At 37.2% G+C, this 24,237-nt stretch overlaps 2 long non-coding RNA genes across 4 annotated transcripts in view; one reads left to right on the top strand and one right to left on the bottom strand.

Moving 5' to 3' along the window:
• LOC141554798 (uncharacterized) overlaps window positions 1-24,237 on the top strand; it is a 139,933-nt gene that overhangs the window by 92,870 nt on the left and 22,826 nt on the right. For both annotated transcript variants that reach the window (XR_012485965.1, XR_012485964.1), the window contains exons 2-4: window positions 2,211-2,325; window positions 3,404-3,507; window positions 14,556-14,702. This is a non-coding gene — a long non-coding RNA (uncharacterized LOC141554798). The remainder of the gene's footprint in view (window positions 1-2,210; window positions 2,326-3,403; window positions 3,508-14,555; window positions 14,703-24,237) is intronic.
• LOC141554796 (uncharacterized) overlaps window positions 1-24,237 on the bottom strand; it is a 66,989-nt gene that overhangs the window by 42,427 nt on the left and 325 nt on the right. Inside the window, exon 2 of one of the 2 annotated variants that reach the window (XR_012485962.1) lies at window positions 4,923-5,043. The exons of the other annotated variant lie outside the window; for it this stretch is intronic. This is a non-coding gene — a long non-coding RNA (uncharacterized LOC141554796). The remainder of the gene's footprint in view (window positions 1-4,922; window positions 5,044-24,237) is intronic. 2 annotated transcript variants of the gene reach the window in all.

The raw sequence follows: 24,237 nt of genomic DNA, 5'->3' as shown, positions 1-24,237 counted from the left end.
GGAAGAATTATTGGGAGCCCCATGTTTTTTGGGACTAGTCAAGAAAACCTCTTAAAAGGGAAACTTTTGGCTAGTTACAAAGACCAACTGTTGTTTGGCTGGCTTCTAAATGCTAATACTTCTCTCCTAAATTCTCATTCTAGTGTTGGATGAACATATTGTAATTATGCTAATCAAGCTGGCTGGCCAACTCCAGGCCATATGGGAGGGGCACTGATTTCCCTAATTGTTTCCCTAAGTTCCTAGGGCAGTTGTCAGGTTGATTCTCTAGAAAGAGAACAGGTCCTGGGGTTGACAGCAGCAGAGAGCCCTTCAGCCTAGGCCTTATGTATTTACATGTATTGTGACTCATTACTTGAGAGCTATGCTGGACTCAGAGTCAGGAGAGTTGAGTTTGAATACTACTCCTGGTACTTTTTAGGTTTGTGTGCAAGCCATGAATAAGATCTCCAAATCTGTTTTCTTATTGGTAAAATGGGAACCCTCACACTATCCTCAGGGAGTGAGGAAGGTGCTAGAGAAAAACAAAGTCATGATGTGCTTGCTAAGTTTGAGCTAGAGTAGACTATGGGTGGGTATGTAGGGAACAGAAATTAAGAATGAGATGAGAGGTTCAAGGGAGGTTGCTGTTTGACTGGGCTGGCCTTTGGCAAAATTATTCTTGGGGCATCCCACCTTCTTTTTACTTGCATCTCCCTCTACTCTTTCCTAGTTCCTTACTCTGAATCAAACCAGTGCTTTGACTGACTTTGGACCTTCCAGACCAGGAATAGGGAGCCTTTTTTCTGCCAAAGACCATTTGGATATATATAACATTAACCACAGGTCATACAAAGTTGTCGATTTAAAACCTCAAGCAGTGGGAGGTTGTACCTAGCTTCAAGCTCATCATCTCCTGCTAGGTAAAACTAGACCAAATGATTTTAAGGGTCATAGTTGTCTCACAGGCTGGACATCCCCTACTCCTGTTCTAGACCAACCTAGAAGTGTGAAGTAGTAGGGAAACAAACAGCTATCTATGATAGTACCTACCCTCTAAAAGCTAGCATGGGAATGGTCTTCAGCATGTAAACAGATAAGAACTTATATGATTGGAGCAGCTAGGTGGCGCAGTGGATAGAGCACCAGCCCTGAAGTCAGGAGGACTCGAGTTCAAATCTGGTGTCAGACACTTAACACTTCCTAGCTGTGGGACCCTGGGCAAGTCACTTAACCCCAATTATCTCAGGGGAAAAACAAATTTATATGATTATTTGAGGAGAAAGAGGCCACTGAGATGCAGGCATGTGGAAAAGCTTCCTAGAGGAAGATAATCTATTAATTGAGCCTTGAAGAATGCTAGGAATTCTATAAGTTAAAGAGTTGGGGGTGAGTGGGAGTGGGAACAGTCTGTGCAATAAATGATCTGGAGGAGAAAGAGAAAATATTGAATTTTGGGACCAGCAAGTCAATCTAGTTAGTAAATTCATATCAAGATGTTAGTGACTTAATTTGTTAGTTTTCTCAGGAGTTATAAGAGTTTAAAAGTTTAAAAGCACTTTAAAAGAGAAACTACAGGGGGGAAGAATAATAACAAGAATGATAGTAGTACATTCCTATATATAACATTCATTAATTTTTTTTTCATTCATTAATTCATTAATAATTTAGTTCATTAATGTACACATTAATTCATTAATGCAGTTCAAAAAGGACTTTTATGTTTATGATCTCATTTGATCCTAACAATAGTTCTTTGAGAAAAATGCCATAAGCAAGTATTATCTCCATTTCATAGATGAAGAAACTTTAGGATTAGTCAAATGATTTGACAAAGATCTCGTGGCTAAAAAGGAGAGATTCTGGGATTTTAACTCAGGTCTTTTGATTCCAAGACTACTAGATCAGTTTTGAAGTGAAAGCTATAGTCTTCTGAAGCACCATTATCTGAATTTTAAGGGAGTATGATCAGCTCACTGGGTTGCATATTCCTTTCCCTGAGATTGCTAAGTGTGGGTTTGGTCTGTTAGAAAAATACAACTGTGCTTAGCCCCTATATTCATTGACTCCCTCCCCATGCACAGGATCCCAGTCTCCCCTCCTGAACTGGGCGCTGATCCCTCAAGGCAATCATAAAACTTGGTTCCCACAAGAGGGCTGTTGAGGAAAAGTATCATTCTGGTCCCTTAGCATACCTCTAGCCTAACCCTCCAATTACTTTGTATCTATAGCAGGTGATCCTTGGAAGTAGACACCCTAGGAAGACTGGCAACATGTTGTGACAAGGACTCTTCTTTACACCTTTCAATTTCAGTGGGACAAGAGCTTGTAGCACAGGATGAGCAGGTATGGATGGATCTTGATCTGTATCAGATGCAATCATTTCACCTTCTCTCCTAATCTCACTTCTCTTTTGAAGTTCCCTATTATTGGTGAAGACATCACCATTCTTCCTATCATTTTGGTTCACAACCTGGGTGTAAACTTTCTTTCCTTACTCCCTTAATTCACACATTTGGATAGTAGCCAGGTTTTGTCCTTTCTATCTCTACAGCACCTCTCTCCTTCTGTGCACTCACAGAATAACTACCACAGGATCTCATCACCTCTCAGCCAGATTATTGAGGTAGCCTCTAATTGGTTAGTCAATCAGGAAGCATTTAAGTCTGTACTATGTACTATGTTTGTGTCTCCAAACAGCTGCTGAAATGATTTTTCTAATATGCAGACATAACCATTTTACTCCCCTACTGAATACTCAAATGATTTTCTATTGATTCTAAAATAAAATATATTTCCATTTTACCTCATCTTTTTAAGATTTTTATTTTTTGTATAACTGATATAAAACAATGTAATGGTTAATAATACTCATAGTACAGTAGTATATGCAGCTAACATAAATATATACATACTAGGGGAGCATGCTGAATTTTTTCTTTTACCATGAGTTTTGTGATAAAAAAAAATAATCAACCACTTAAAAAGATCACATTGTATCTCTAATTGTGGAATTCTAGGCACTATTGCACTACAATAGGGGAGATACATTTGGATAATAAATAGTACCTTTGTTCATATTACATTGGTGACCCCTTCCTTTGCCTACCTGTAAGGTTAGCTCAGGCAGGATTTAATAACGAGCAAACAACCCTCCCCACAAAAAACCCCAATCTATAACTGAGTATTTTCTTCCCTTCAAATTTTCTTCCTTCTCTGTCACTGGGAAACCTATCAAAGGAAATCTGACATGAACCTGGTTTCCCTTTGATCTAGAAAGTCGTGCTATCATGAGCTTTTTTTCAATAAATGAGTGTTCAGAAAATATCCATTTTTTGTGCATCTTTTGGAGAATTTCCATCATCAGTTTAATAATGGAAAAGATCTTGGAGACCATTAACTGGTCCATGTCTTCATTTTACAGATGAGGCAACTGAGAGCTAATAAATTGAGCAATTTGTCTCAGGTCATATAGGAAGTGGCAATCAATTGATAAACTTCTGTTAAGCACCAATGACAACATGCCAGGTATTGTACCATATTTTCTCCCCTCTTTCTCCTTTCTTTCTCTGATGTTTCTTTTTGTGTGTCTTACTGTTGTGCTATTCATAATAAAGCTACAAAAGGTCCAAGAGGAACCCAAAATTATGGATGTGTAACTGACTGATTGACCATGTGGTTTCCCCTTTGTTTTTAGGTAGTGTGGTGGAGTCATATTGACTATGAGTCATCTAATTAGAAATATCCTGGATTCATTTGTAAATAATAAATAACTAGGCTGCAATATAGAAAATTACTTTGATTTCCTTGAAGAATAGGTACTCAGCAGGTATTATCATAATATGAAAGAAGACATACTTTCTAAACTTACTTAAGGGATAGATGTATATGTAGTGATACTCTCCTCTCCTTTCTTCCTCTCTCCTCTTTCTCTCTCTCTCTCATCCAATTCCCAATTCTTTCCTTCTCCTTCATGCCAATTTGCTTTGTCTCTTCTACTTCTCTCTCTGTCTCTAATATCACTTGCCTTTCTCACCTTTTCCCTACTCTTCTTTGGCTTTTCTACCCTTATTTCTATCTTTAGCCACTCTTCCTTTCCTTTTCTATCTCCGCTTATTCCATTTCTCTGCTTTTCTTTCCCTTTCATTCCCTTCCTTATGCCCCACTGACCTCAGATTTCCCCATGTGAAATAGCATCAACACAGTGGGAACACCTAATCAGGCAGACTCCCAGGTATGGCAGAGTTTAGTGGCACTCCCTCTCTCCCTCCCTCCTTTTCTCCCTCCTTTCTCTCCCTCCTCCTGCCATTGTATAACCTAGTGTAGGTAATATGCCTCAAATGGTCCATTATCTGAAGGATGTCTCATAACAGTGGGCGTTCTGACCTACTAAGCAATGTGAGCCATTGCAATAACTACACACAACAGGCTAAGTGCAGGGCAGAGTTTCAGTCCTAAATCAGAATTACCCTGGATTCCTGGCACTTTAAACCAGATCGCTAATACCCAGTGATTTTATTAGAATCTCTCTTGTGGGCGGGGATTGCTTTTTTTCATTTCTTAATGCTAGTTAAAAGGGGAAAATGAAAAGCTCCCTCCTCCAAAAAGAACTTTGGCAGGCAGACAGTAATGACCATGGAACAGACTGTTTAAATATTATTTACATATTATTTGAAGTCATAACATGGTCTTGTGCCTATTCGTGCTATGGTAAATGGCTGTTCAATTTGCTATTCTTAGCAAGGTTAGGGCAATTAAATTGGGGGAAAAAAAAGATGAAAACCAAGGGCAAGTAGTGAGAATAAGGACTGAAGGAACTGTCAGCCATTAAGACTCCAGGAGCAAAGTGAAGGGAAGAGTAGAGAGATTAAGTAAGTGAATTTGATATGCTGAGATAACAGGGACTAAATAAGCTGCCTTTTCCACCATAACAGGTTATTGACCTGAATTGTTGGACAATTGCCTCCACTCTCCACTTCCCTTTGCCTTTCCATAGCCATATAATCCAAAGTAGAATGAGTTCATTTAAACTGTTAACAGTCTTCAATGTTTTCCATCCAGTAGCTATAAAAAAGATGAGCAAGAGGGATAAATAATGGCAAGGTCATATGCTCCATTAGCAGCTATGCTAATAAAATTTTATATTTGTATACCAATATGACACTATGCTAGTGTACTCCTAATAATGGCATGCTAATATAATATAATAATGTCCATTTTAAGAGGATGTCCTCCTCCCCCCAGGTGGGATAGGTGCCCATTTGAGGATATGAACAAGAATCACACAGGATGGACGAGGTTAGATGACTTGAGATTTGTATTATTGGAGTCAGGGAAGCACATTTTTGACATCACAGATCTAGCAACAGATCAAAATAAGCTATCACTGAGGAAAGGAAACTAGGAAGGGAAATTGGAGGGAAATGAGGGGGAAAAACTTAAAATACTCATGAAACCATGAATTATATAGGGTGTCAGAGCTAGAAAGGACCTTAGAGATCAGCTCTTTTATAGATGAGAAAACTAGAGATGAAGTGACTTACTGAGGATTGCACTGCGAGACACAATCCAAAAAGTGCTTTATTTCTGCTTTGCTTTTTATTATATAAAAAATAATAAAAACAAACCTGGAATGAATCAAGTTCTCTGCTAAATATGTAATGTCCTCCTCTTCCCCCCACCCGAATTGAAGGCATTTCTTGCCATATTTTAGTCAATAATGAGTTTGGATGACTAAATTTAAAACCACAATGGATGATAACAGATTTCCAGTGGAAATGTAATGAGGCTGGAAGCTGAAATGAAACTCTTTTGCAAGTGGTTTGGACTATTTATTTCATTTAGTTTGCTCCAATTTCATATATATAACATGACTTGGTAGAGAGATGGAAGGATAAAGGGCAGCGGGCTATGGATTTCGTAAAGTCTCTCCCATAGGCATGGTGAGTTCATGTGTGATGGAGATACCACGACTGGCATGGCTGGTACACAGAGCCGAAGTTGTTAGAATGTTAGAATGGCAGTGGGGGCTTCCACAAATAATAGGAATCAATACCATTGCCCACATGGAGGCCAGCACCATAAAATGTGACTGAATCTTTAGTCTATATATATTGTCCCTAGACAAATGTAGTAATTGTTTTGTGCCTAAATTTCCTCATCTGTAAAATGGGTAAAATAATCTCTTGAGTTATCTACATACAGGGATCTATATAGGGTCATTGTGAAGAAAATGTTATTGTGTAAATCTATATAAATATAGGTTCTTAATTACATATAAAATTATATAGAAATAAAAATAAGTAAATTTTTATTGTGATTATGGGAGGTATTCACAATTACCATTGCCTTTTGGGTTGATATCATAAGGGAGTCTTAAAAAAACTGAAAAAACACTGGTTCGGGAGTCAGAGGAGGTAGGTTCAACTCTTATCTGTAGCATATACTACCTTTGTGATTTTGAGCAAGTCAATTAACTTTCCTAGATCTTCTGAAGGAGTTGGACTACAAAGATACTAAGTTTTCTCCCAGCTCCATGAGTCTATGTGTCTTTTAGAGATATGGATTTCCTCAGAAGCACCACACAGGCAATCATTTTAGATTAGGGATTCTGAATTTGGGATCTATGAATTTCATTTGTTTTTTTTAAATTATATTATTTTATAATTATTTATATAGTATATATTACATAATACATACCATATATTATGACATATAATGATATGATTGTTATATTTGATAATTGTGTTCACTATAATTGGTTTTCTTTATAACTTCATGTATTTAAGAAAATTATTCTGAGAATTTCATAGGTTTCAGCCAGACTACTCAACGGAGCCCATGATAAAACAGAGAGATTTAGAATAACCATTGCTCTAGATGGTTCTAGATGAAATCAAGCACTTTGCCTTATTCATTTTTGTAACCATCCCTGTCTTTACCCAGTGGTACTGAAGCAAAATAAATACTCTCTCTATATTTGTCAAATGAAGGCTCCTCTGGCTAGATTTCCCATCCGTGTGGCTAATAGAGCACTAGCACATTTTACACAGTGTCCCCAGTTTTGTGGAGGGGTGCTCTTGGAATACTGCACTGTGGGATCCCCTTTCTCCATGACCATCCACTCAACCCAGGCATGCTGATGGGAATCACATATGCACTGTTGTAGGCAAATAGACCTTAGCAGCTTGTGGATTATTTGTCAGTGTCTAACTTTTCAATACACCTGGTTCTGTTTTCCTCTCCTAGAGAATCTGACTGGTGGCCAAGTGTTCATGAATGACTTGTATTTAAAATGTACCTTTAAGGAACAGGGAAATGTTACTTTTGAATAACTTCCTTCCTCTCTAGTACCCTTTTAATTCTCGGTCCAGCAAGAGGCCTGAACTCTGAGCACCTCTTTAAGTATTCAGACATGTATGAGGAAACAGAAGAAGCAATCAAATTACCCAAACACTGAACACTGGGCCACTCAAGAGGGCTTTCTCAAGACAACAGTTTCAGCTTCCAAAGAGGCGTGCAAACCGGAATAATGAAATGTTCCATTTGGTTACATTCCTGGCCAGCGGGAGGGGACTGCCTCGGAATGGGGGAAAAGGTGGGAGGTTTTTAGCCTGATTTCTGTGATGCTGATAAGCAGTAATTTTTGCAGAGGGGGGAAAATAATCGAGTGCAATGAAACCATTTTCATAATACCATGGGAATGAGTTATTGGTTGAGGCAAGGCACAGTTACTAATGGCTGCCTGAGCTTTCATCTCCATCTTTCATGGACCAGGCAGACATTTTAATAGTGCTGACACAAAAAGAGAGCATTTACGCTGCTTCCATTCTCCATCTGTCAACAGTTAGGTTAAAATGCCACTTCAGGATTACTTTTGATCTGATTTCCAGTCAAACTTGGTACAGGACCTCAAGGTCTATCACTGGAAACTTTGTGACTCCTGGGGTTCTAATCATACACATTTTCACATTATTAATGATTAGGAAGGAAGAGGAAAGGAAAGTGAATTTATTTTTGCCTGATTAAGGAAAAAAGTGTCATTTCTTCTTCTTTATAATCCTCCAGACTCTGTATTAGCTGTAGCATCATACTCTCAGAGCCCCTCCTAAGTACCATTTCCAAAAAAGAGAGAGAGGCTTCTCAGTTCATTGTTCCTTCTATATGTCTGCCTTTGAAAGTGCAGATCCCACATAAAAATGAAATTGAAAACTTTCCTGAAAGCATCATTCCTATTCTATCTCCTGCCAACAGAGACCCTAAGACTTTTGAAGTCAGATTTCCTCTTTTCTTCCAACACTCCACCCTAATTCCTCTTTGAGTTTAGAGAGCTACAAGTCAAGAAATGCTGCTGGGAGGTTGCTAGGTGCAACAAATGAACAAAACATATTTAGTTCATTGTCTGCCTCCTTCACAAACCCAGATTTTCCCTGTTTGGAGGCAATGTTATTCTTGGTGAACCAGATGATAAATATGTAAATGGTGTTATCTTGGAAATGGTTTCCATTTTGGACTAAAAAAAGATATTGTATAAGGGAAAAAATTGATAGGTTAAAGTTATCTTTGCTTAACACAAACTAATGTTTATTTAGTATCATAGGTTCTGGCATGGAAGAGATCTCAGGGGTGATTTAGTCCAATCCCCTTGTCTTTCAGTTGACCAAAGTCACACAGATAGCAAAGACTTTGGATTGAAACATAGGCCCTTTGACCCCAAACACATCAAATTTCCATTATCCCATATATCTCTTTGTCAGGGAAACTGCCCATAGATCTAATTGTGTAAAGAGATCTTTGTGATTGCTTTAGTTGCTGGGGTTCTTTTGGCTTACTAGAACCCCGTTATCCGATTTTTTTGTTACATACTTTGGGGAAGAAGGAAAGAAACAAGGTCTGAACTATTCTCTTCCAATATTCTCTCTGTTTTTCAGACCTTCCTTTGGGCTCTAAGTCCATGTGGTATAAACAGCAATGAAAGCCTGGAATGTGCAGAGAAAGAAGTTGGGCTTTTTATGCTAAACAGAATCATTTCTACTTTTAAAAATGTAAAATTAAGTTGTTACTTTCTTTAACTATATTGAATGATAGAAATTCATGTCATATATATTTAGAGTTTATTAAATACTTATTATTGGCAGAGCACCACATTAGGTTTTTGTTAACCAGAAGATGGAGAAATACTTTTTATGGAATCATGGGAACTTGAAAGTATCCCTCTCTCATCTGAACTTTTATGTTCATTTTCTACCCACTTCTAATGGAGCATTTATCCTTGCAAACTTGTATTAGTTATATGTACACATTTTGTGTTTTTCCAGTTAAATTGTGAAATTGATGAGTGCAAGGACCATTTCTTGTAGTTCTTTATATCTTCCATAGCTCTTAGTACAGGAGAATAGTAGGTATTTTCTCGATACTTTTTTTGTGAGATCCAATGGTAAGAGGAAGAGAAAAAAATAAGAGACAGAATAGACTCATATGAAAGAGAATGATAGATTTTTTTTTGCTAAACATGTTAAAAATAAATGTTAAATCCAATATATGTATACATATTTATACAATTATCTTGCTACACAAGAAAAATCAGATCAAACAGGAAATAGAGTGAGAAAGAAAACAAAATGCAAGCAACCAACAACAAAAAGAGTGAGAATGTTATGTTGTGATCTACACTCTGTTCCCATAGTGCTCTCTCTGGGTGTAAATGGCTCTCTTCATCACAAGGTCATTGGAACTGGCCTCAATCATCTCACTGTTAAAGAGCCACGGCAGTCAGAATTGATCGTCATATAATATTGATGTTGCCATGTACAATGATCTCTTGGTTCTGCTCATTTCACTTAGCTTCAGTTCATGTCAGTCTCTCCAGGCTTCTCTGAAATCATCCTGCTGAAGAACTATACTATTCCATAACATTCACCTACCATAAATTATTCAACTATTCTACAAATTATGGGCATTTGTGAATGATGGACTTTTAGGGCTGGAAAGTACTACAGTCCAAACCTAGTCATTTTACTACAGAGAAAGTTGAGGTTCAGATGGGAGATGAAATTTTATTTTAATTTAGTTACTTTGGGGACTCTGATGGTGACATTATTAGGTCTTCACTGGTTATATTCTCCACACAATGTCTTCCTCTGGCATCCTATCATTTTTTTCTTTTTATTTGCTTGGGTGTGTAAATACAAAACAAAACAATTGAGTAGTTCACCAGTTATACCTATTTTTTATTTTTAAATTTTTAAATTTATACTTTTTTATTAATTTTATAATTATAACTTTTTTTCAACAGTACATATGCATGGGTAATTTTTTTACAACATTATCCCTTGTACTCACTTCTATCCTGAATTTTTCTTTCCTTCCCTCTCCCCTCCCCTAGATGGCAGGCAGTCCCATACATGTTAAATATGTTATAGTATATCCTAGTTATAATATATGTGTCAAAACCGAATTTCTTGTTGCAAAGGAAGAATTGGATTCAGAAAGTAAAAATAACCTGGGAAGAAAAACAAAAATGCAAACAGTTTATATTCATTTCCCATTGCTCCTTCTTTGGGTGTAGCTGATTCTGTCCATCATTGATCAACTGGAACTGAATTAGCTCTTCTCTATGTTGAAGATACCCACTTCCATCAGAATACATCTTCATACAATATTGTTGTTGAAGTGTATAATGATCTCCTGGTTCTGCTCATTTCACTCAGCATCAGTTGATGTCTCTTCAAGCCTCTCTGTATTCATCCTGCTGGTCATTTCTTACCGAACAATAATATTCCATAACATTCAAATACCATAATTTATCCAACCATTCTCCAACTGATGGTCATCCATTCATCTTCCAGTTTCTAGCCACTACGAAAGAGGGCTGCCACAAACATTCCGGCACATACAGGTCCCTTTCCCCTCTTTAGTATTTCTTTGGGATATAAGTCCAGTAGTAGCACTGCTGGATCAAAGGGTATGCACAGTTTGATAACTTTTTAGTCATAATTCCAGATTGCTCTCCAGAATGGTTGGGTTCTTTCACAACTCCACCAAGAATGCATCAGTGTCCCAGTTTTCCCACAGCCCCTCCAACATTCATCATTATTTGTTCCTGTCATCTTAGTCTGGCATCCTATCATACCACGAGAAGGCTTTGACAATGGAGTTTGAGCTTCAGCATGGAACTTGGATCATGATGATGATGATTATGATAATAATTAGCATTTACATAATGCTTTGTAGTTTGCAAAGTGCTTTACATATGTTATCTGATTTGATTCTAATAACTGGCATTTATTAACTGATACCTTGAGGTTTACAAAATATTTTATAGTAATTATCTCATTTGTTGGCATTTACATGGTCAAAGCACTTAACATATTACCTTTTATGGAAATATACTATTACCCCAATTTTAAAAATGGGGAAACTGAGACAGAGAGAGAGTAAGTGCTTTCACCAGGGTCACACACTAAGTATCTGATTCCAGATTTGAATTTTGTTTTTCCTAACTTCAGTCCAGCACTCTCTCCATTTTGCCATCTAACTAGATTTCTTTTTTAAAAAGATTTTGATGAAGAATCTAGTGATTGGAAGTTGACTTATTACCCAATGATTAGCAGAGAGAGACTTATACATTAGTTTTGCTATAGGATGCTAAATAATGGAAGTTCTGGAAGACAATGATTTTTAATAGCTAACATTTACATTGAACTTTCAGGTTTGCAAAGCACTTTACATTTATCATCCTACTATATCTTCATGACCCTTTTGAGATGACTATTATTCTCATTTTGTAATTGAAGAAACTGAAGCAGAAATATTAAATGACTTGCCTGGGGTCACAAAGTAAGTTTTTGAGGCAGGATTTGAACTAGTGTTTTCATGACTTTGAGCACAGCACTGTCTACCAAGCAACCCAACCATACCAGGCACAGAGGGGATGTGATTTGGATTGGTAAAGATTCCTATGTTGCTTTAACAACAGATTCCTACAATATTAAAGCAATGGTTAAAAATGGAAATGGAAAGAAAATACTTTTTTGCATGAATTTGAGAAAAGTAGGATTTCTTCTTCTTTATGAACACTTACTTTCTAAGACTATAGAGCTTAGAAGTGGCAAAGATGAGATCGGAGTCCAGGTCTCCTGAATCACAGACATGTATTCTTTCTATATCACATACAACAATCAGCACAGAATGGGGAAAATGTGAGACAGAAATGGGCGGCATAAAAAATGCAATTGGAATCATAATGGGTTGGGACATCATTACTGACCATGGCAGTGTGTTTCTAAATGGGGAGAGCTAATAGGCATTGAAGTAAAATGAAGCCCATTAAGTTTGGCTTCTATTAAAGGCTATGTTTAGAAAGAAGGTGGGGCTCAGAACAATGAATCTCATAGTTATTCTAGTTCAATTCCCTTCTGGAATTTGCATGTATGTGACTCATAATTCTTAGTAGGTATAGGTAGGGTATAGCACATTTTAAATGGTGACTCCTATACAAGAAGGGGTGACAGAGTGAATAGAGCACTGGGTCTGGAGTCAGGGAGACTCTATTCTTGAGTTCAAATCTGGTTTCAGGCACTTATTAGCTATGTGACTTTGGGCAAATCACTTAACCCTATTTGCAGTTTCCTCATTCATAAAATGAGCTGGAGAAAGAAATGGCAAACCAGTCTATTATCTTTGCCAAGAAAACCCCAAATGGAATCATGAGGAGCTGATGACTGAAATGGTTGAACAACACATTTAAAAAGGGATCTCAGTAGGAACTGTGTGATTGGAAAAGAAAGGATAGCAATGTGGGGAACATGAAGAATACTAATTGAATAGTTTGAATACTCTTATGGTTTCCATGAGATCTAAAAAGGGTTTGAGGAAGACTGCTACCTACATGGGTGAATCCTCTATGGAAACTAAATAAAAGGACACGGACAATAATTAACTAGGATGAGGTAGTAAGGAGGTACAGTGGATAGAGCACTGCTCCTAGTATCATGGGGCTTTAGATAACTTGCTAGCTGTGTGGACATGCACTTGACCCTGATTCCCTCCCTAAAAATTACGTAGGCTGACAAGACACAAAGATGTCACAAACCATGCCAGCAGAGGAAATGCTATCTTTTGGTCCTTTTGGTATTTCCTAGCATGTAGCATAGTATCTGGCACATAATAGGTACTTCATGAATGTCTATTTATTGATTGGTCTCTGATACAGACTGTGTTTAATAGTTAGATTGACACTTAAGAGATTTCATCCAATGGAATATAGATTTTAGATGCTAACTATACACAGGCAATGAATTGGACTTGGAATTAAAAAGGAGGGAGAATAGAGGTGACCATCAGGAGAAATTACAACATTTTAAAAAATTAAGTAACTCAACGCTTCTCCAACCAAAGCCCATCTTTTACACCCCCCCCCCCCCGAAATGCTATATGACTGTCAGTAATGGAATTCCATAATCTTTGAAGAAATGTAAGGGAAGATCACTCATAGGGCAGTGAAAAGGTATGCCCTGGGAATGAACAGGCTACACACATTCTAAATGGCAGCTAGATGGCCCAGTAGATAGAACTCTTTTTTTATTATAGCTTTTTATTGACAAAACATATGCATGAATAATTTTTCAACACTGACCCTTGCAAAACCCTCTATTCCAACTTTTCCTCTTTCCCCCCCAACCATCCCCTCCCCTAGATGGCAGGTAGTCCAATACATGTTAAATATGTTAAAGTATATGTTAAATCCAATATATATATATATATATATACACATATTTATACAGTTATCTCGCTGCACAAGAAAAATCAGATTTAGAAAGAAATTTAAAAAAAAACCTGAGAAGTAAAACAAAAATGCAAGCAAATAATAATGGAAAGAATGGAAATGCTATTTTGTGGTTCACGTTCATTTCCCATAGTTCTCTCTCTGGATATAGCTGATTCTCTTCATTACTAAACAATTGGAACTGGTTTGAATCATCTCATTGTTGAAAAGAGCCACAGTGGATGGAACTCTTACCTTGAATCAGGAAGAGTTGAGATGAAATCCAGCTTTAGAAACTTAATATCTGTGTGACCCGAGGCAAGTCACTTAATCTCTGTCTGTCTCCCATTTCTCAACTGTAAAATGGGGATTATAATAATAACATTATATGCCAAGGTTGTTGTGAGGACTTGATCAGATAATATTTGTAAAATGTTTAATATAGTACCAGGCACATGGTAGGGGCTTAATAAATGCCTGTTTCCTCTTTTTTTTCCAAATTAGAAATTTCATGAGAGAAATGGCATCAAGAAGATCATTGGAGAAAAGTTTGAAAGGGAAAAAAATTAGTTGGCCATAGAGTGAGAAGGAAGGATAACTGGTTTCATTGGCTTCATTCCCCAGTTAAGACTCCACCTTTCACAGGTAGACTTTCCCAATCCTCATTAATTCTAGACCCTTATATCTGTTGTTTCTTTCCTATTTTTCCCATATATAACTTATTTGTACACAGCTGTTTGTGCAGTTTCTCCTACTTTAAGATTACAGGGTCCTCGAGGTAAGTTTCTATCTTTTGCCCTTTTTATCCTAGAATTCAACACAGTGCCTGGGTCACAGTAGGTGCTCAACAAATACGTACTGACTGATGACTATTGAATGATTGATGGGAAGCTCTGCAGGTATCCGTGCAACATCACAGAGAAAGGCTCCCAGCAGTTTGGTGTCCTAATAGACACAGGTAAGAGTCACATAGAATGAAAAGGTATGCATGGGTCGCTTTTGATGTCATTTGAGGAATTACATTTACCAATAAGACCACATACCTAATAGAGTATTGATTTGTATTGCTCTCCAAAAACTTGAATGACTCTATGCTGTCCCCCATAGCCAGCTGCTCTGCCTTGAGCTGCTAATGAGCTGACAGGACAATAGAAACAAAATCTGGCACCAAGACAGTTGTAACTCAGCAATCTGGTTGAGATGGGCTAGTAGTTTCAGGATGCTGAATGTCCTAGCCGAGGAAGATTTCTGACAGCTTTGTCATTCTTTTAGAGGTATGCAGGGAATAAAATGAAAAAAAGGAAAAATGATTTGTTTAGTGGAAATTGGTGTAGGCCGATGGGCGAGTAGCTATTTCCAAGATGTATGGGAGCTCCCTGTCTCAGAGCACTAGCCTTCACAGCACTTTTCATGGCAGATTTAGAATGGAGACGGCTGATTGAATGGGTCAGAATAAACGAGCAATCTGTGCTTGGGATATGGGGAGACAGAAAGTTGGAAAGTGATTGCCCAAGTTATAGTTACTTTGGCCAACAAAGTGAGTTTTAGCATCTTAGCTGGATCTCACTGCCTAATGTTCTTTAAATGATCTTTAAATAAATCACTGGCTAGAACTTTTTGCAAAGCAATTCTGGGCTCTGTGGCTCTGGGCAAAGCAAAGTGGCTCTGCTGGGGGAGATAACGCCGCTGAATTTTGACTTCTGTGGTTTGTGGTGGTTTCAGATGATCAGGTTCTTGTTCAGTTATTTCGGTCATGTCCAACTCTTTGAGACTCTATTTGGAGTATTCTTGAGTCTAGGCCTGGTGTACCACCTGGCTGCCCAGATAAAAAAGTTCTAAGTAGAATTTTGAAGGACACTTCTTCTAGTCTTAATGGTTTACCACCAGTTCAAATATTACTGTAGTAATGATTATAACTAACACTTACACAGCATCTTGTATGTGTAACTCTAGAGGCAAATATGTTGGGTTCTAAGGATTGTTTTATATTCATTATTTCATTTGATCATCTCAGCAGCCTCTCTAATACATCTCCAAAGATGACTTTCAACTACACTAGGCAAATGCTACACCATCTATTTACAGATGGAGAAAATTAGACCGAGACAAGTTAGGTTTACCAAAGATCACATAATTTGAATCAAATTTTTTCTGACTCCAAATTCAAATGTTCTGAACAACATCACAAACATCCCTGATCACAAATGGAATCTAGAAACTTTTTATTTCAAAAGTTATCATTTAACTTAAAAATCTCTTCCCTTCCCCACCCTCTACCAGAGTCTAACCCATTGGAAACAAGGAGAAAGGAATATTAATGATTTATTCCCATTCTGAGAATAAAGCAAGTTTGGGCAGAGGTGAAGTCTAATTCTTCTATAATTTAAACCAGTTATTTTTCCTCAAATAGAGAGGGGAACAGATTCTCTGAACACCTAGCATCATGATATGCTAAGTAATGAAAGCTTTCAGTTCTAAAAAAAAAAAAAAAGACTTTCAGTCATTCAACAAATTTTCAATGAGTGCTTAACTAGGTGCTGTTTGTATGTGCTTGGGGAGGAGATGATAGTGGTAGTAGGGAGGGTGGATAAGAAATACATGGAGGTGGGGATGAGAAAAAATGGGTAAAATAAATCTCAGGAGGAACTTGTTGTTTAGTAGCAGGAAATAAGATGTCTACTCAAGTAAGGATTATGTGACTTTTCCATCTTTCCATGTTTTGTCTTCCCCATTAGAATGGGAACTCCTTGAATGGAGAGGAGAGTCTTTTTTTTTTCTACTTGTATCTCCAGCACTTAAGGCAGTGCTTTGCACCTAGTAAATATGCAAAGTCAAGTAAATGCTTATTAAGTGCTTCATTCATTCATTCATATATATGCCAGCTATTTTTAATAGCCATTAGATGTTTAAAGAAAAGGCTACTATATGAATTCAGAGAAGAGAGAGATCAAGTGAAAATGATAAAGGAACATTTCATGGAGGAAATGCAATTGGAACAAGTAACAGATAGCTATCTATCCTTTAAAGAGTAGCAGACATCTAATGCTGAGTTAATGATTTAAACAAAAGTGTGATGGTAGGAAATAGCCATGGACATTCAGGAAGTTGAAGGTTCTAGATTGGTTAAAGTAGAAGGCATTTGTGAAAGAGCAGTGAGAGATAAGGCTCAGAAGGAAGATCAGATAAGGTCCCAAAGAGCTTTAAATGAATTTGGGCTTTATTTGCTGGGCAGTGTTTGGCCTTTGAACAAAGGGAGTGATATAATTAGAAGGTGATGAATCTAGTGTAGGTGTGATAAGGATGGGAGGTAGGAAGGCTAGTAAGCACACATTATTTTAGGTGCATCATCATGGATGCAGGCTGACCTAGGAGGATGGCAGAAAAAAAAGGAAGAAAATTATGTGAAAGATATTATGAAGGAAGAAATGGCAGGGCTTTAAAATAGATTAAATGCAGGAAATATGAAAGAAGGAGGAGGCAGAGATAGCTTTGTAGCTTGAGCAAAGGGCCAATTGGAGAATCATGAAGAAATCAGGAAAGGACCTGGGTTGTTGGTTTTCTTTTTTTCTTTTTCTTTTCTTTTCTTTTCTTTCTTTTTTTTTTGAAGGGGGTAGAATGACAAATTCAGTCTTAGAAGTCTTGAATCTAAGGTGACTTCTCAAGTAGGCAATTGGAAATATAAGACTAGGAACTCAGAAAAGAGGTAATTGTTGGAATGTGTGTATGTATGTGTATATGTATATGTATATATATATATATATATATACATATACAAATATATGGAGAAAACAAGGTGGTTGAGAATAGACTCTAATCTAGACACAAGGAAATTTAGAAGGTAAAAGGAGAATGGGAGATGAAAGTTTCCAGAATATGGGGATGACTAACAATATTACATTGTAGAGTCCAGGAACATGATAATCAAAAAGAGTCTATAAGATTTGGAAATGAGGACATTGGTGAGTTTAGGGTGAGCAATTTCAATGGAAACTAGATTAAAAGGGTTTGAGCAGTAGAGATTGATATGGACCACTCTTTCTAGAAGTTTGACAGTGAAGGGAAAGACTTAAGGGATAAACAGATTGAGGAAAAATATGAATCAGTAGCTATTTATATGTATATACATATACCCATAGATGTAAGTATGTATGTATCTTTAAATCATAGAGGAGGCTTGAATATGCTTGTAGGGGAAGGAGTCAATGATAAGGAGGAGACTGAAGATACAGAAAAGAGAGGGAGTAATTGATGGATTGAAGTCCCAGAGGAGGGAGCGAGGGGGATGGAATCAGAGGCACAGGTGGAGGGGTTAGCCTTGGCAAAGAGGAGGCAGAATGAAGAATGACTTTTCAAGATGAAGGCAACAATCTCAGGATGCTATCCATCATGGAGTCGGACTAAGTAGCAGTCCATGTGCACAAAAATGCTGAAGAAGCAAAGGCATTTCTATTTCTCTGAGCTGGGCAAAACAATTTCTGCATTCCAGGCAACTTAAATGCCATTTGTATCTGGGTCTGACAGTTGCCTGTCCCATCCATAGAGTGTGAAATGGCTGCTGCTCTTAACTGCTTTTGAATCCCCCAGAGCCTCAATGGCATGAGGTTCTTTGCCCTACTTTTCAAGGGTTAGCTATTCACCTTGGAAATGTATGTCTGAGTTCCTCTAGCGTTAATATTTATTCACAGAAAATCCATTTTATTGCTTTTCAAAAGAAAAATTCAGAATATTTATTTCCTGCCATCACTTGTCTAAACCAACCATACCCAGCCAGCTGTTTCAGTGGCAAATGGTTGGGGCCCCTGGTTTATAGGGAATTGGCCTCTTTTGGTTCATATTGCAGCCCTCCCTGCTCCTTGACCCAGTGGTTCAGCAAAGGCTGACTTTTGAACTTTTAGAACTGTTAGAAGTTGACTCTGGCTTTTTGAAATGGAGCTTTATGACAGACACCTGCTTGCTTTCTCCTTAACCCCAGATTGGGATTGGTACTCAGTCATAATTTTTATTTTGTTTTCAATTTGACGTCTGCCTATGGTCCAAGTCAAGAAGTCTATGGAGAAAATTCCAAAGGAAATAAATGCCATTTTCATCACAAAATCTTTCTTCCTAGATGCGAGTTCAGTGATTTCAGTCAAGAACACTCTTTGTCCTTCATTCACTGAGTGGATTAGTAAGAACCTCAAATTTTTCTTTTCTTTTTTTTTTTTCTTGTAGGGCAAAAATCACCTGATTGTTCGAGTATAATTCTAGACCTGCCTATGTGTGTCAACTTTCTTTAATTTCTATGTAAATATAACTTTTCCTGGTTAGATGGGAAGTAGACCATGGGATTAATGAATCGAGACTCTCACCTATTTTAGAGTAAGACAGCAGAATGAAGGCAATTAATTAAAAAAGAAATTATAGTCAATGAGAAGAGGGAAAAATCAATATTATCCTGAACTTGGGATGGCTTATAGAAGAGCAAGACATAACTTTAAAACAAGGAATTATGAGAAGAAAAACTGTTCACAAAGAAGCCATGGCTAGAGCAGAGATGTTAGGGATGAGGGAGAGGGAAAAGTTAGTGGGGAAAAGATTTTAGAAAGATAAAATCTGAGGTGCTCATATATTTTGAAGTGAAAGTGAACTCAAAATTCATTTCATACAATCCCCTCCATTTTCTTGATGAGGAAATTGAAGCCCAGAAAGCTCACACAGGAAGTAATAGAGATGGTATGTGACATTTAGATCTTCTGAATCCAAACCCAGCATCCTTCCTATGGCACATTGCTGCTTGAGAAAGTAGACAGAAGGTTTGCAAAAGAAAAGAAGCCTGAATTTGATAAAGCAGCAAGATGAAGACATGTCTACATATTATTAATACATGTCAGTGAAAAGCAAATTGAGTGAGGGAAATGTTTGTTCCACACAATGACAAGCATCTAAATGTTTTGAAACATCCAGCTCTTTGGCACTGTGCAGCAAGTTGTCTGAATGATTGACTATATAGTGCTGTGGACTTTTAAGATTGGGAGTCTTGAGCTCTCCCTGATCTCTCTAGAAGACTGGGTCCCAGAACTTTCAAACTGGTATTGCTAGGGGAGTAACCCTGAGGCTCCTCTGGAAAGTTCTTTTCTTTCTCTAGAAGACTGGGGATTAGAACCTCTCACTGTTTAGCCATGTGGTTCCAATCTCTTTGGGTCGTGTGGCTGAGAGAATGTGGTGACTACAAGGTGTCTCTGGCACTGCCTCTTCAGGGCTGAATCATCCAGTTATTCAGTCAGGGAATCAGGGTCCAGAAATTCTTGCTATTCCAACATTGCCTTGGCTGCTACCCAGACCGTATTTTATGAGGTTACCAATTCAAACTCAGTTCACTCCCAGTTTCTTCTTACTCTCAACTTTTCCACCTCCTCCCCAGCAGCCTTACTCCTCTTCCCCTCTTCTTTTCTCCCTCTCCCTTCATTGTTTAATTTTGCCTTTTATGTTTTTTTTTTTTGCTTGTATTTGTATCCCCACTGCTTAGTATAGTGCCTGGAATATTGTAAGCAGTTGGTAAATACTTTCTCTCTACCCCTATTTCTTGTGTCAGAAGGTGGCCAGTTCTGGAACTACAATGGGTATTTAACTGGAGCCTATATGGTACATAGGTAGTAAGCCAAAGTCTCTTCTCAGATTTTTGGTCTCTTGACTCATGCTCAGTTTTCTCTGAATTGATTTGAAAATGAAAAAAGAATATTCACTAGGGAGCCTCTTTTTGATTAGTCAAATGTGAGGTGGTAGCTCTGACCTATAATAGTTAAAGCCAATCAGTTCATCCTTAATCAATGAGACTTGGGGAAATAGTCTTATTTTCCATTATCCATTGAAAGAGAAACTACAAGTTTCCCAAACTTTCTAAAGCCATCAACTTATTCTGAGAATGATTGCTCAAACTTCCAGTTGCCATTTTGAGACTCACAACAGCTTTGCAAGAGAGCTATTATTTTTATTATTATTATTCTCCTTTTATAGATAAGAAAAACAAGGTTTAGGTAAAGTGAAATACATATGGACATATTTTGGAGCGGATGACCACCCCTCCCAACTAATTCTATGGTTCCTTAAGAAATTTGAAAGTTTCTTTGAGCTGGACCTTAGGCCATTTTCTTCCATTATTGCATTTTCTTATTTCACCAGGTTAGTCATGGGAAGGAAAAGAAAAAAGGAGGACTAGAGTCTGAGTTTGATGTTAGGTCTTTCTAATTTCAGTTCTAATCTCAGATCTTTCCCCATTCTCTCATGTTGATTTTCCAGCAGGAGATAAAAAAAGCTACAAGTTAAAAGAATGAATTTATAATCTCTGAATGTCAGGTATCATCTAAGCAGGTTGTTTTTTGGGGGGGAAAGAGAAGAGAGAGGAAAAGAACTTTTCTAATTCCTTGGCAATCACCCCATGTAGGTCACTAGCAATTCTACATTGCTAATACATAAAGCCAAACTGATAAAACATGCTCATTGTGTTTCAGTTCTCAATGGTCAAACTACTTTCCAAATTCTCCCAATTCTTACCCATTCCTCTGGTACCTCTCTCACTCTAAAGAGAAGTTTCTTTCCACTGCTCAAGGGAACTTGTGGTAGTGTTGGAGTGATGGAACTCCAGAAAGAAACTAAAAGCTGCACACTTCTAGTTTTACTACCACCTCTTTTTCCTCTCTCACTGTTTTGCCACCTCTTCTGAATGTCTTCTACCCTCTGTTAACTTCTGAAATTATTATTAATGGAATTCTCTACACTTTCCCTGAACTCTTGGTTTTTCCTCTTAGTTCCTGATTATTTTAATTCTGCCAGACTCTTTTTCATATCCCTTGCTTGCTGGCCCTTAATTTACAAGCGAACATTTCTCCTATTCATTTCCTTCATTTTCATTCCTGTAACGTTCCATCTTTCTTCCTCGAGCTTGTACAGACTGAAGAGAATGAAAATATACTTTTCAAATTTTACTGGCCCAATTACTCTACTTTAAATGAAGCCAAGACAGCAATCACACTGCTCTCTAAAAACCAAGGCACACTGAGAGAGGAATGAAAATATCAGCCCTTTTCTCACATTCCCAGCCCACCTGCTTTGACATGTTTTTACTCAAAAGCATGGGGAGAGTTTATAATTGTTGCTGGTCTTGTTGGAAAGATTTTTTTTTGTTGTTTTTGCCAATGAGACAAGGAAGACAAATGAATTGCTAATGATTTTTAAATCAATCAATCAATCAAGTATATTCAACAGCTACTATGTGCTCAATACTAGATTGAACTTCAACAAGAGTTTTTATGCAGAAGCCTTAGACAATTTTCCCCTACTCCTCTCATAACTAATCTGGTAACATGAGAAAATTCAGTAAAAGAAGTGACTGAGTCAAAGTCCAATGCACAGAAATTTTCAGTGTTTCCACAAATTATACAATTAGTTGTAAGGAAATGTTGAGGAGGGTGTTTAAGGTGAGCTTCTTTAAGCCATCTAATGACTCTGGTGAATGATAGTTAAGAATTTTGACCTCCCAGAGTTTTATAAAATCTATAACATCACAATCTTGTAAGGCCCAACTCAAATCCTTCTCTAATTATTTCAATTAAAAAGGGACTACTTTCCACCAAATGAAGAGGAAATTAGAGCAATAATTAGGAGTTATTTTGCCCAACTTTATGTCAATAAATTTCATAATCTAAGTGAAATGAAGGAATGCCTAAAATATAGATTTCCCAGATTAACAGAAGAGGAAATAAATTACTTAAATAGTCCAATTTTAGAAAAAAATAGTTCTTTCAGCTAGAAATAATATCTCTCTACTCTTTTGTTGTGAAGGAGATATTTAGATTTTTTTATTTTTAGACAAAAATTAGATATAATTTAGATTAGATATGAACCTCTCTATGAATAAAGGATAAAAGGATATATTTGATGCTTACATTTTGCTAGTTAAGTTTGGAGATATGAATAAAATATAAAAATAAGGATAAAATAAAAAGAAAATAAGACAACCTCTGTTCTTAAGGAATTCATATTCTAATGGAGGAGACAACATGTACAGAATGTGAATTGTAATTACTATGTGTGTCTTACAGAAATTACCAAATTCTCCTTTGTATTATTGTTCTGTGAATTTATTTTATTCCTTCCTGTACTTTATGTTTTAAGAGAGCAATGGCTACCTGTGTCTCATGTATCTTTATATAATCGTTTATAGTTTCTAACAGTGCCTTTAAGATAAGAAGTATTCTATAAATATTTGTCCAATAAATGAGTGAGGGAGTTTGGAGTCAAATCTTTGTAGAGCCTTTGGATCCTCTGTTGCGTGTGTGCGTGTGTGTGTGTGTGTGTGTGTGTGTGTGTGTGTTGCCAGCTCTTTAGCCAGTTAACTTCTCAAGTTCCTATTTTCTATTTGACTTCAGAGGCTGCCTACCTCCCAAACCTCAAAGGAGACCTGAGTTATTACTGCTCTGATTTAGCTATTAGAAAAATCATTATAATGCTCCTGATGCTACTACCTCCATCTTGAAATTGCTTTGCATATTTTTTTACATTGATTTACTTGTGTCCCTGTTGTTATTCTTGTGGTAAAGTGTAAACACTTCAAGGGCAGGGACTGTTTTAGCTTTGTGTCTGTGCAGTATCTGGTGCATAGGGGATGCTTAATTAATGTTTGCTGAATTGAGATAACAATCCCAGAATTTCTAGAGAATTGATCATATTCAGTATCAAGGAGGCAGAATTGGTGGCTGGTGGATAGAATACTAGATCCCAAGTAAGGAAGACCTGAGTTCAAATATGGCTTCAGGTATTTATTAGCTGTGTGATTTTGAGCAAATCACTTAACTTCTATCTGCCTTAGTTTCCTCATTTGTAAAATGGCAGTATTAATAGTACTTAGGTTTCAGGGTTGCTATGAGGATTATTATTTGGAAAGTACCTACAAAATAAATGTTATATATATATATATATATATATATATATATATATATATATATATATGTGCATAAATATGTATACAAAATATACATATATATCCATCTATTTAACTATTTGTCTTGATGTGCTCTTCCTGTAGCCCTGTAAGAGAAATTTCCTGGTTGACTTTTCTCATAATTGAGTGGGATGAGCATGGGTCCACAGAGTGCTACTGCCCAACCTGAAAGTGCAGACACAGTTGAGAGTGGGGACAGTCCCTTCCTCTAGGACCCCTGGCATTTGCCACTACAGTGGCAGTGGCTTTGCCCTAATGTAGGTGCTACGTCAAGGAAGAATAATAACAGCCCTCATTTGGAGCCTTAGTGATTTCCCTCCTCATTTCAGGAAGTTTCTGTATCTATGAAACCTCAGCTCACCTTACTCCTCCTTTTTCTTTTTATAATCCACAAAGGAATGAAGACATATGAAAAAGTGTTATGAACTAAATCGAAAGTCTGTCTAATAATAATGAGACTTTCAGTGGGCTTGTAAAGAACACAGATCAGAAACACTTAACCATAATGGTGCTACAC

Source organism: Sminthopsis crassicaudata, chromosome 2, assembly GCF_048593235.1.
Source record: "Sminthopsis crassicaudata isolate SCR6 chromosome 2, ASM4859323v1, whole genome shotgun sequence".
In the NCBI taxonomy this organism is placed as follows: domain Eukaryota; kingdom Metazoa; phylum Chordata; class Mammalia; order Dasyuromorphia; family Dasyuridae; genus Sminthopsis; species Sminthopsis crassicaudata.
The sequence above is the reverse complement of the archived record's forward strand: the minus strand, read 5'-3'. Positions and strand labels throughout refer to the sequence as shown.